The sequence below is a fragment of the Schistocerca americana genome, chromosome 5 (genome assembly GCF_021461395.2).
Source record: "Schistocerca americana isolate TAMUIC-IGC-003095 chromosome 5, iqSchAmer2.1, whole genome shotgun sequence".
NCBI lineage: Eukaryota > Metazoa > Arthropoda > Insecta > Orthoptera > Acrididae > Schistocerca > Schistocerca americana.
The window spans coordinates 268772827-268784811 of NC_060123.1; the positions used below are offsets into that span (position 1 = coordinate 268772827).

The 11985-nt window shown below is 45.6% G+C and overlaps 1 non-coding gene across 1 annotated transcript; it reads right to left on the minus strand.

The window, feature by feature from the left end:
- Nucleotides 1-1265: 1265 nt before the first annotated feature.
- Nucleotides 1266-1456, minus strand: LOC124617243. The gene has a single exon (XR_006980011.1). It is a non-coding gene; the product is annotated as a U2 spliceosomal RNA (small nuclear RNA).
- Nucleotides 1457-11985: the final 10529 nt, after the last annotated feature.

The window sequence follows — 11985 nt, forward strand, 5'->3', positions numbered from 1 at the left end:
ATATATAAATGACCTAGTAGATCGTGTCGGAAGTTCCATGCGGCTTTTCGCGGATGATGCTGTAGTATACAGAGAAGTTGCAGCATTAGAAAATTGTAGCGAAACGCAGGAAGATCTGCAGCGGATAGGCACTTGGTGCAGGGAGTGGCAACTGACCCTTAACATAGACAAATGTAATGTATTGCGAATACATAGAAAGAAGGATCCTTTATTGTATGATTATATGATAGCGGAACAAACACTGGTAGCAGTTACTCTGTAAAATATCTGGGAGTATGCGTGCGGAACGATTTGAAGTGCAATGATCATATAAAATCAATTATTGGTAAGACGGGTTCAAATGGTTCAAATGGTTCTGAGCACTATGGGACTTAACATCTTAGGTCATCAGTCCCCTAGAACTTAGAACTACTTAAACCTAACTAACCTAAGGACATCACACACATTCATGCCCGAGGCAGGATTCGAACCTGCGACCGTAGCAGTCCCGCAGTTCCGGACTGCAGCGCCTAGAACCGCAAGACCACCGCGGCCGTCGGTAAGGCGGGTACCAGGTTGAGATTCATTGGGAGAGTCCTTAGAAAATGTAGTCCATCAACAAAGGAGGTGGTTTACAAAACACTTGTTCGACCTATACTTGAGTATTGCTCATCATTGTGGGATCCGTACCAGATCGGGTTGACGGAGGAGATAGAGACGATCCAAAGAAGAGCGGCGCGTTTTTTTTATTTTTCTTTCATTTTTTTCCCATTTGATGCCTCTAGCTACCTGGGCAGTGGAGAAGCCGTGAGGCTGCCCCACAGCAGCGCCAGCCCGGCGCGAGCTACACCGGCGCGAGGCCGGCGCGAGCTACACCTGCCGAGTGCTTGCATCGTCTACCGCCTACTGCATACGTGTGTACACACGTACTCTGCGTGCGTGCGGCGGCGACCCGACGACGACGTTCGCGAGGATCTAAGGATATAACTCCAAAAAAATTATTTAAAATTATCTGTGTCCGGACCATATGAGACGCCAACGAGGCATCCGAAGATACTCTTCTGTGCCCCCATAAATTACCAGCCTAGTGTATTGCGGCTGCAAGAGTGGTCAGTCTAGACACTATATATATATATTCTTAAGATAATCTTAAATTAATTAAAAGAAATCGTGGTGTGTAAGCAGCTAACTACTGGGCACATCGACAACTACGACAAGTTTTGCTACCAGCGGAATATCTGATCACTGCAGAATATCAACCCATTTCATGCTGTGTTTTAATTAATTGTAGGTGGGCCGATCCCGGCGGTACTGCAACACCGGGCCAACCCGCGACAGAGGTGGAGGAAGCCCCTAGCACTCCGTCATGAGCCAAAAATGAGTTTAATATTCTGGTCCTGCGATGCAGATATTAAGCTGATAAGAACAGATACTACACTTTTTTTTTTTTTGGGCCTCCGTCCTCCCCTATAGCCCTACCTTTTCCTCTCCAAAAATGCCGCCATCCTCTAGTGTCGACGCAGCACACGAAGCAGGGTGCTGTTAATAGCAAGACTTATTGCCATTCTGTGACGTGAGGGCATAAGAGACGGTGCTCTCTGGTGTCGACGTCACCACATCGGCCGCAAGCAGCCGAGGGCCGTAGGCGGATGGCCGCCAGGCGATGATTAGTGGGTATTAAATTGTTTACGACACGATACCATAGCTCTGAAACTTCCGTGGGAAGGGGTGGGTTGTTGATATTAGCCCAAGCTTGGTGCCAGATGACCGACGGTCGTCTGTCCTCTAATTTATGTGGTGTGGGCTGGCCTCGAAGTGCCTGGTAAAGGCGCTTCGACGTGCGTGCCTTGCCAGTGGCCACTGTTAGGACGTAACTTTGATTGAGGTAATATTCCTTGACTGTCGTCATCCGGAACGGAATATGTGTCAAACATACTGGTGCACGCGCCGATTGTAGGTGATAACGGTCGAAAAGAACCGCTGTTGTTCCACCTGGGTCAGTTTCACGCGAAGTGGCGATACGATGAATCAGGAGGGCCGCACATTTGCTGGGAAATTCAATGAGTCCAAGGCCACCATCGACCTTTGGCAGTGTACAAGTCTGTGCATCAACATTCAACAATGCGTGTCGCCACAAAAGCCATTATACTGTTTGTGAGATGGCTCTGCCAGTTTGTTTCGGTAGCGTAAGGAGTTGTGCTACATACCATACCCGTGATAGGATGTAAGTATTAATCAGTTGGATTCGTTGATGGAGGTCGAGTCGTCGATCAGCGTGGCTCACGCAAAGTCCTCTGATGCGCGTGAGAAGCCACCTCCACGTGAGTGTTAACATGCGCTGCGGACAGGCAGTCACCTCAAGGCCCAAGATACGTTGTTCCCCCACAACTCGGTACCATGGGCGTTCGATGGTCAATGATCGTGGTCCAAGCGGGATCAGCACCGTTTTGTTGGAATTTAACATGGCACCGGATGCTCGTTCATAAACGTTGAGAACTCGGCGAACTGAATCGATGTCCCTAGCGTTTGCGACAAACACACCGACATCATCCGCGTATGCCGCACTGCGGAAGGTGACGCCTGGGAGAGCGACACCATCGACCATCCGTCCGATGTCACGCAGCATGGGGTCCAGCGCTAAAGCGAACAAATGCATTGACAAGGGACACCCTTGTCGAACTGATCGTCTGATGGGAATTGGTCGTGATCTGCAGCCGTTCACAACGATTGTGGAATTTGCTCCATCCAAGAAGTGCCGGATGATGCTTATGAAGCGCTCGCTAAAACCCATCCGCGACATAACGGCCAGCAGGTAAGGGTGGGAGACCCTGTCAAAGGCACCGGCGAAATCTAGGGAGAGAATTGCAGCCGGGGTTCGAGTGACGGCGGTGAGTAAGACAGCATCACGGTATATAGAAGCGGCGGTGAAGATGGTTCGATTCGAAACGCCACGTGATTGAGAGGGGCAAAGTACCTTATTCATTACCTGTTTAAGACGAGAGGCCACGCTTCGTGCCACCAACTTATAATCAGTGTTAAGAACGGTGATAGGACGGAGGTCTTTAGGTCGACAGTGACCTGTGACCTTTGGAATAAAGGCAATACGTCCAGCTAGAAATTCGGCGGGTAGTTCGCAACCATCAAAAATCTCCTCGCACATTTTGCAGAAGCGCTCTCCTAACAGGTCCCAGAATTGTTGGTAGAATTCATAAGGGAGACCGTCGGGGCCAGGTGATTTTTGTCCCGGAGAGGCACGGAGGACAGATGTGAGGTCAGCGAGAGTGTGTGGCTCGGTTAAACAGTCGCGGTCTCGATGATCCAATGAAGTTGGGACCCCACCGATAAGTGCTCGTTGGGCGGCGACGTCTACCGCAACATCCCGGAAGAGGTGCGTATAATGGTCTGTTAGGTGTTTGAGAACTTCACGATGGTCTGTGAGGCGCGTACCATCGTCTGTTTTAAGGCGTAGAATGGTGTTCTTCTTTGCGTGATTCCGTTCAGAGGCAAGGTGATAGCTGGATGGCCTCTCGCCCTCAATCAGGGATGCGGAGCGGCACCTCACCACCATCCCCTCGGCCTTCTCCCGAGAGAAGCGAAGGATTGTCGCTTTCATTTTGTTGAGGCGCATGCGTAGCTGGTCATACCTGTCAGCAGGAAGGGTTAGTGCATCGTTTAGACATAGTTGATAGAAGTCTAAGGTGCTACGCTTCCAGTGTGCGACTTCGCGACTATGTTGCTGGATAACACGTCGCAGCCACGGCTTCGCACAGCGGAGCCACCAAACTACAGTGGTAGGGTACTTGGATGCAGTAGCGATGCAATCCCGCCATGTTTTCGTGACAAGAGTGTGTAGTTCGGGCGTTGGGAGATGAAATGTATTCATCTTCCAATAGGTGCCCCGAGGAACCGGGGTTGGGCCCGTGATATGCAAGGAGCAAGAGTACGCACAGTGGTCACTAAAGGCCACAGGAATGACGTGGACGGCACAAAGGGCAGGAAGCAAATCAGCAGAGACATAAACACGGTCAATACGGCTTGCTCCAGTGGGGTAGATGTGAGTAAATTGTGTGTAGACGGGATGAAAGTGGCGCCACGTATCATTAAGGTCAGCCGCCTGGAGGAGTGAAGCGAGTGCTTCACACCTCATGGGCGTTGGGACCTGATCAGCATCGGCTACCACACAGTTAAAATCTCCGCCAAACACGATAAGACGACGAGCTGTCAAGAAAGGGGTGATATCTGACGTAAAAAGTGTCCTTCTGTCATGCCTGTGATTAGCTCCTGAAGGAGCATAGACGTTAATAAAAAGTACATCCCGAATGATACACGCAAGAACGCGACCATTGGGTAGTTTTGTAACATTGGATGGAGTTAACTCTGATCTGTATAGCAAAGCAGTGCCCCGCCTGGCGTCAGGGTCGATGTTATATAGTGGCTCATAACCAATCAGGTCAGAGAGAAAGGGGGCACAAACCTCCTGGAGAAAAACCACATCAAATGCACCAAGGCGCAGAAAGTTCTTCAGAGAACATAGTTTGACTGGGTTGGAGATGGAGTTGATATTTACTGTTTAAAGGGAGAGGGCTCCCGGCTGACGGTCAATTGCAGGCATGAAAAAAACAACACAGAGAAAGTAACGTCAGATGAGGTCATGGTCGTATGTAAGCAGGTGCGTAAATATCGAAACTGTAACCCTGCTACTTCATCCCGGATGTTAAACACAAATACCAGACAGCTCATGTGGGAAGGAGCCCACTCAATCACGCATTTCGTCGTCTTCGTCGTCAGCCCAGTTCAGTCTTCCCCCATCGGCGGGATAGTCCGAACCAGGCGGCGCAGACGGCTCAGTCGCAGCGGTATGTGAGAGGGTGCGAGTGCGCTGCAGCGGCTGTTCGCTACCCTGTTCATTTTTACGTTTTGCGGGGACTGCTCCCCGATCTCGTGATGAACTAATGAGTGCTTCTAATTGCTGAGCAGTTTTCCGCATACCGTCCGAGCGGTCAGCGGAAACAGAGCGTGTAAATGATGAGGCCTGAGATTCAGCCTCACTGCTGCTCTCAGGAGGGGGACGTACGACGCCCTCCTCCTCCGCCCGCTGTTCCTGGCTCGCCTTCTCGCGCCTATGATGACTCCGGGGGGACTTACCGTCATCTGCCGGTGGGGGTGGGGTAGGAAGAACTACCTCCATCTGTTCAACAGTGGCAACATCACTGGCCACAGCAGGCGCACTAGTCGCCGCCGACGGTACTGCCACTACGGGCGTCTGGTCCGAGACAATCTCAATAGGGCTGTCAATAGTTGCACTAGGTACCGTTTTCACCTCTCCTGACGGACCCGGAGTCGAGTCGTCAGTTCTCTCAGCGGTTCGGTGGGCAGCACCCGCCACTATCTCGCTGAGAAGAGGCACAAGGTTGTCACCTTCCGCGTGTTCCCGCGGCAGTTGCACAGGGCGCCTGCGCGGGCATTCCACGCGTAGATGCTCCGTAGATTGACAGAGGGAGCATGTCTGTGGTTGCCCTATGTAGGTAACCTGTGCCCTTGTACTCGTAATATTTAAATATGACGGTATGTGCTGGCGGAGGTCCATACGAACACTACGGACTCCGCTGTTGCCCTGGAAACGGTAGGCACTGCCCCATTTTTCATTCGTGATGCTAAGCACCTTGCCATACCGCGACAGGACACGGCCGATTGCTTCATTGGGACACTCAGGGGGTACGTTAAATACCCGCACAGTCCGTATCCCAAAGCCAGATGGCACTATATGCACTGTTCCGACTGTTCCATCGAAGTAGCGGAACGGATGTTCGCCCGCGAGTGGCAGGCCATACTTTTCGTATTTCTCTTGGTCGAGAAATTTCACGAATAACGAGAATAAGACAAAATCCAGTTGAAAGGTGTCGACGTCATTTTCCGGTACTTTCAGATCACCAAATATCCATTCCTGTATTTCAAAGGCCGTTGCCCGTCTCGCTGCTCTGTCGAATACGGATTGAATACTGTTCGACCGGTTCGACATATTCACCGCAAAAATATCAACGCTGGAAAAACCAAGAACAAACGAAAACGACCACGACCACGAAACGCGACTCGCGACCCGCTACAGAGCACTACGGACCGCTCCGACCGCGGGGTGCTTCTTAGCCAAAAGGCCGAGAAGCGATTTCGTCACAGGGTTATTTGGTAACCGTGATAGCGTTACGGAGATGTTTAACAAACTCAAGTGGCAGACTCTGCAAGAGAGGCGCTCTGCAACGCGGTGTAGCTTGCTGTCCAGGTTTCGAGAGGGTGCGTTTCTGTGTGGGGTATCGAATATATTGCTTCCCCCTACTTATACCTCCTGAGGAGATCACGAATGTAAAATTAGAGAGATTAGAGCGCGCACGGAGGCTTTCAGACAGTCGTTCTTCCCGCGAACCATACACGACTGGAACAGGAAAGGGAGGTATTGACAGTGGCACGTAAAATGCCCTCCGCCACACACCGTTGAGTGGCTTGCGGAGTATAAGTGTAGATGTAGATGTAGATGTAAAAGTCAAGTCCCATAGTGCTCAGAGCCATTTGAACCACTTATTTTTACAAAACAACCAGCACTCGACACACATGAAATACAAAGATGGAATTAAAGCTAGATTGTTCTTTCCATACCACGGTGGTACGGCACTCTATATCCTCCTTATCCGACGTGACGTATTTCCTTATTTGAGTGTACAATCACAAACCTTCGCTACGACAGCAACTGGTTTCATGTTGAAAACTGATAAATCCTAGTTACATATATCATAATTACTCCGAAACTAGCACTCGGGTCTTGAAGAGTGAAAAGAGTGAAATCGTCTCCTTCAGAACTACACTACCAGCAGCAGAATTTACAGCAGTTCGTTTGAAACAACGAAGTTGATAACGATATTTTTGTAAGTAATGTAGTTACGGAAAGAACCTACACTTCAATTAGTGAGGACTTCCTAAGAAATTCTCTGAGTCAAAATAGAATTACACCCTCGGAAAAAAGTGCACAACACAAAGGAATTATCCACATCGGAGGGAAATCGATGGATGAGATGTACATGCATAAACATACAAATGAATACAATTTCAGAAAAACTCGATAGTTTATTCAAGAGGAAGAGCTTCACAAACTGAGCATGTCAATAACGCATTGGTCCATCTCTGGCCCTTATGCAAACAGTTATTCGGCTTGGTTTTGACTGATGGATTTGTTGGATGCCCTCCTGAGGGATATCGCTCCAAATTCTGTTCAGTCGGCGCGTTAGATTGTCAAAATCCCGAAATTGTTGGAATGTTCTGCCTATAATGCTCCAAAAATTCTCAACTGGGAGGGATCCGGCGACCGTTCTGGCCAACGTAAGGTTTGGCAACCAGGAAGACTAGCAGTAGAAACTCTCGCCGTATGAAGGCGGGCATTATCTTGTTGAAATGTAAGCCCTAGATGCTGACCAACATAACGGGATGTACAATGTCGTTGATGTACAGCTGTGCTGCAACGGTGCTGCGGTTTACAACCAAATGCGTCCTGCTATGAACAGAAATGGCACATATTTGTCAGGCTATATGGCAAGCGACAATCAGTTTGGTGTCCCAGCACTGTCCAGGGCGTCTTCAGACAAGTCTTCACTGGTAATCGCTCATTTAGAAACTAGACTCATCACGGAAGACAAGTTTACTGTAGTCAGTGAGTCGTGTCTGGCGACGCCCCGGAAAGCTGCGGGACACCAACCTGAGTGTCGACCGCCTTACCGAACGATAGACAGGAGTGATGGTCTGGGGTGTCCTTCTGTTTCATAGCAGGACCACATCGGTTGTCATCCGCTGCATCCTTAGACCACAGCAGTACCTCGACAATATTCCATGACCAGTTTGGTTGCCCTTCATGGCAAGCCATTTGTCACCAATTGAGCATGTTTCAAGCTCGGGATTTTGAAGATCTGGTGCTCTAATTGGATAGGATTGGGCACGATATTCCTCAGGAGAGCATCCAACAACATTATCAATGAACGTATAACGGTATAATTCTTTGCTTAAGAGCCAGAGGTGGACCAGCACTTTATTGACTTGCTTGTTTTGTGAAACTCTTTCTGTTGAATAAGCCACTTCTTCTGAAATTGTAATCATTTGTTCGACTGTACATGTACATCAAATCTGCTTATTTCCCTCCCATTCGGTTAACTCCTTCGTGGTCTTTTGCATAGAGTGTACGATGTCTTAAGTAGTTCCGTAAATATTTGATATGAACAGTTTATCTGAATCACTCCGTATATATGAGGGGTAATCAGTTGCTCCAGCATGTTAGTGCTAAGAGGGAACGTAGACAACACACACACACACACACACACACACACACACACACACACAGAGAGAGAGAGAGAGAGAGAGAGAGAGAGAGAGAGAGAGAGAGACATCTGTTCACCTAATATTAAATTTACTCCTTCTGCTGATGGTGAGATCAAAATTTTTGTTTGTTATCCATTTTTTATTAAAATGGAGGCTAACGGGAAATGCAGATGGTGTATTTTCAGAGTAGTAGACAAAATACTCATATCATCCGAGATAAAATATTGAAACTGTAAGCGAGATTGGGCAAGACTCAATTACAGGGGTGGGCATAAAATTGTGATTGGATCCTTCTGTCTACCACTGGACTCGTCTCCTAATGTAACCGAAGACTTTAGAGAAAACATCTGTTCCCTTGTATGTAAGTTCCCTAATCATACTGTAGTCATCAGTATAGACTTCAGATACCCAGCAATCAATTGGGTGAGTTCTAGTTCTGTTACTGGCGACGTGATAAGACATCCTGTGGAACATAACTGAATGTCTTCTCTGAAAATCACCTGGAGCAGATGGTTAAGAACCCTGCTCATGTTGGGAATATTTTAGATCTGATGGCAGCAAACAGTGCTGACCTCTTTGAGGATGCCCACATCGAAACTACTGTCAGGGACCATGATGCAGCTGTGGCCGCAGTGATTACCAAAACACAAAGAGCAACTAATATATATATATATATATATATATATATATATATATATATATATATATATATATACAGGGTGAATCACCTAACATTACTTCTGGATATATTTCGTAAACCACATAAAATACTGACGAATCGATTCCACAGATCGAACGTGAGGAGAGGGGCTAGTGTAATTGGTTAATACAAACCATACAAAAATGCACGGAAGTATGTTTTTTAACACAAACCTACGTTTTTTTTAAATGGAACCCCGTTAGTTTTGTTAGCACATCTGAACATGTAAACAAATACGTAATCAGTGCCGTTTGTTGCACTGTTAAATGTTAATTACATCCGGAGACATTATAACTTATAGTTGACGCTTGAGTACCACTCCTCCGCTGTTCGATCGTGTGTATCGGAGAGCACCGAATTACGTAGGGATCCAAAGAGAACGGTGATGGACCTTAGGTACAGAAGAGACTGGAACAGCACATTACGTTGTAATATTGCTACATGAATTTGCTTTGCTGAAATCGGGTGCTAATAGTAGAATAAAAGCGGGTTAAAAGCTGTGAGCTGTCTGGGGAGAAGTTAACCGTGTATTACTGCGCAACTGTTTCACCAGGTAACTAGTCTAGGTTTACCACATTACCAATCAGACTAACATTGATTATAATCTTTTACAGTCGTACAACAACCGGTAATATATCTATATATAAAAAGGAGAATTTAAATAAAAAGAAAGAAATCAGTTTATATTTGGAAATTTATTTTAAGATTGTTCATTGAAATTTCAGCATATTATACGTGAGTTATAACTGAGCTGGTGCCTTGTTTAAGGATTGTAAAAATATGAGATTTTAATCTTACGGAACACATCAAATATGGAGCCAAGATTGGGAGACTGCATACAACCCTGCATTCACAAAACAACACCCAAAGAACGTTGAAACATAAGCAAGAAGAAATTAACCACAACCAACAGATTCAGTTTTCACCCAAAGAAATTACGTTCGTAACACAATCCTGTCCGTCATGTAATTACCACACACTGGTGTACTAAATTCATATTAACTCTTTGTGAAATCTTCCCAAAAAGAATAGCTGAAGGCTACTTTGATGATTACACCACATGCTCCACGTGGTCAACTTGGTTTACAGAAAGCGTATAACTCCACAGTAATTTTGATAATTAAAATAAATTCGATCGAAAAGCAATTGACAAAAGAAAAACCTTGAACTGGTTACTAACGTCTTACTATTAACCTGATGGGTCAAACAGTTATATAAGCACGTGGTACTGGTCTCGCAAAGTACTCTCCACGTGGGTTGAACATAAAGAAAAGCATAAAGAAAAGTTGCTATATTGTAAAATATTGTCAAGACGAGACGTTATAATCACACAAGCATTCACATTTAAGATTGATGAACTTAGTTAGAGTTACTGATCAACACGTGGTTCCACTTTACTCACAAAGTAGTAACAAAGCAACAACCGGAAAATAATATGAACTTCACACGAGGATTACACTACGCTGCAATTTAAGATAACCTTAGATATTTTAGAGCTAAACCCGAAATAAAGATGATTAAATTTTCAGTTAGGCTGAACTTAACAAATCCATTGTCCTACAGACTTAGCAGACACGCGCTTAGCCGGAGATCTTACCACTTCAGACGCTCGCCACGGTCCCACAGCAACTGCCTACTGCCGAGCGTGCTTCCTGAGGGTGGCTCACAAAGACAAACGGAAGTGGCCAGAGGGGCTGCTTCCTATACCAACATGACAACGGACGGACAGAACCATACTAAGGATAGAAACCTCTCTGCTTTAAGAAAGCGTAGCTACCTGTTCCGACGTTGGTCCTACTGTTCTCTAGCAGACAGCCTTGTCTGCTACCCTCAAGCATGCAACTACAAACACATTTGATCATTCATCCTCTCACACAGAAGGGAAGGGGGATGACAGTATCTTATCATATACAGTATATAACAGAAAGCGGATGTAGGTTCCGTATGAGACTGTGTGACATGAATTACATATAAACTGTGTTTTAAAGTGTAGTAGTGTGACAGATCGTTCTTGTTTACGTGTAAAAGTAACACGTTCCACTACTCAGTCTCCTCCCAGATAGTCAGAAACGCCACAGTAAATTTAGAAGAGGAATTTATTCCATAAATGACAACAGATTTAAGAAATCAAACATGAAAGGAATCCAACAGAGACCTTTCATAACCCCAACGCTCCGGGAAAAGACTGTGCAGGGAATTTTCTGGCCATGCTAGGACGTTCCCAAGCAGGCTTCTCACACCCTACTTAAACCAAAAGTGTAAAGAAAAGGCAAAAGGTCACCAGCTACTTGCTAAAACACAATAATTTCAACAAATCTTTAAAATCTACTAATTTCAAACAGAAAAAAAAACACAATCTGTGACACCTATTTAAAAGATAGTGTAGACCTAATTCGGTCAGCAAGTAAAAACAATGGATCCTGTGTCATTAATATGAAAACAATTTCTGGTTGTTACCCTTATGGAGTTCACCAGTATTTGCTCATTGCAAGAGCCAACTGATCACAGGCAAATTTATGACTGTTTATTAACAAGCAAAATTTATGAAAATAGCAAAGGTGCCACAGCAATTAAAAAAGAACATGAAATAACATCAGTATTATAAAGCAGAACATTACAATGCACAATTCGCAAAAGCAAAATTGATAAGAAAAAAAACATGTTTTACAAAGTGGTTATCGCAAAAAAATTCTATATCTTATAAAACTAATAATTTGTAGAATTAACATAACTATGTGGCATTAATTTAATCACTCTACTATATTTCACTTACTTAGCAAACAATGAGCACTGTGTCATTATACTGAAAATACAATTAATTATGTGATTGTTACCCTTAAGGGGTTCCTCACTATAAATATGCCCCATGCAAAGGCTAATCGATCACAGTCCAATGAGAATGAATAGCAATCTGACTGATAAACGAAGCAATACCACATGAATGAATTTACGAA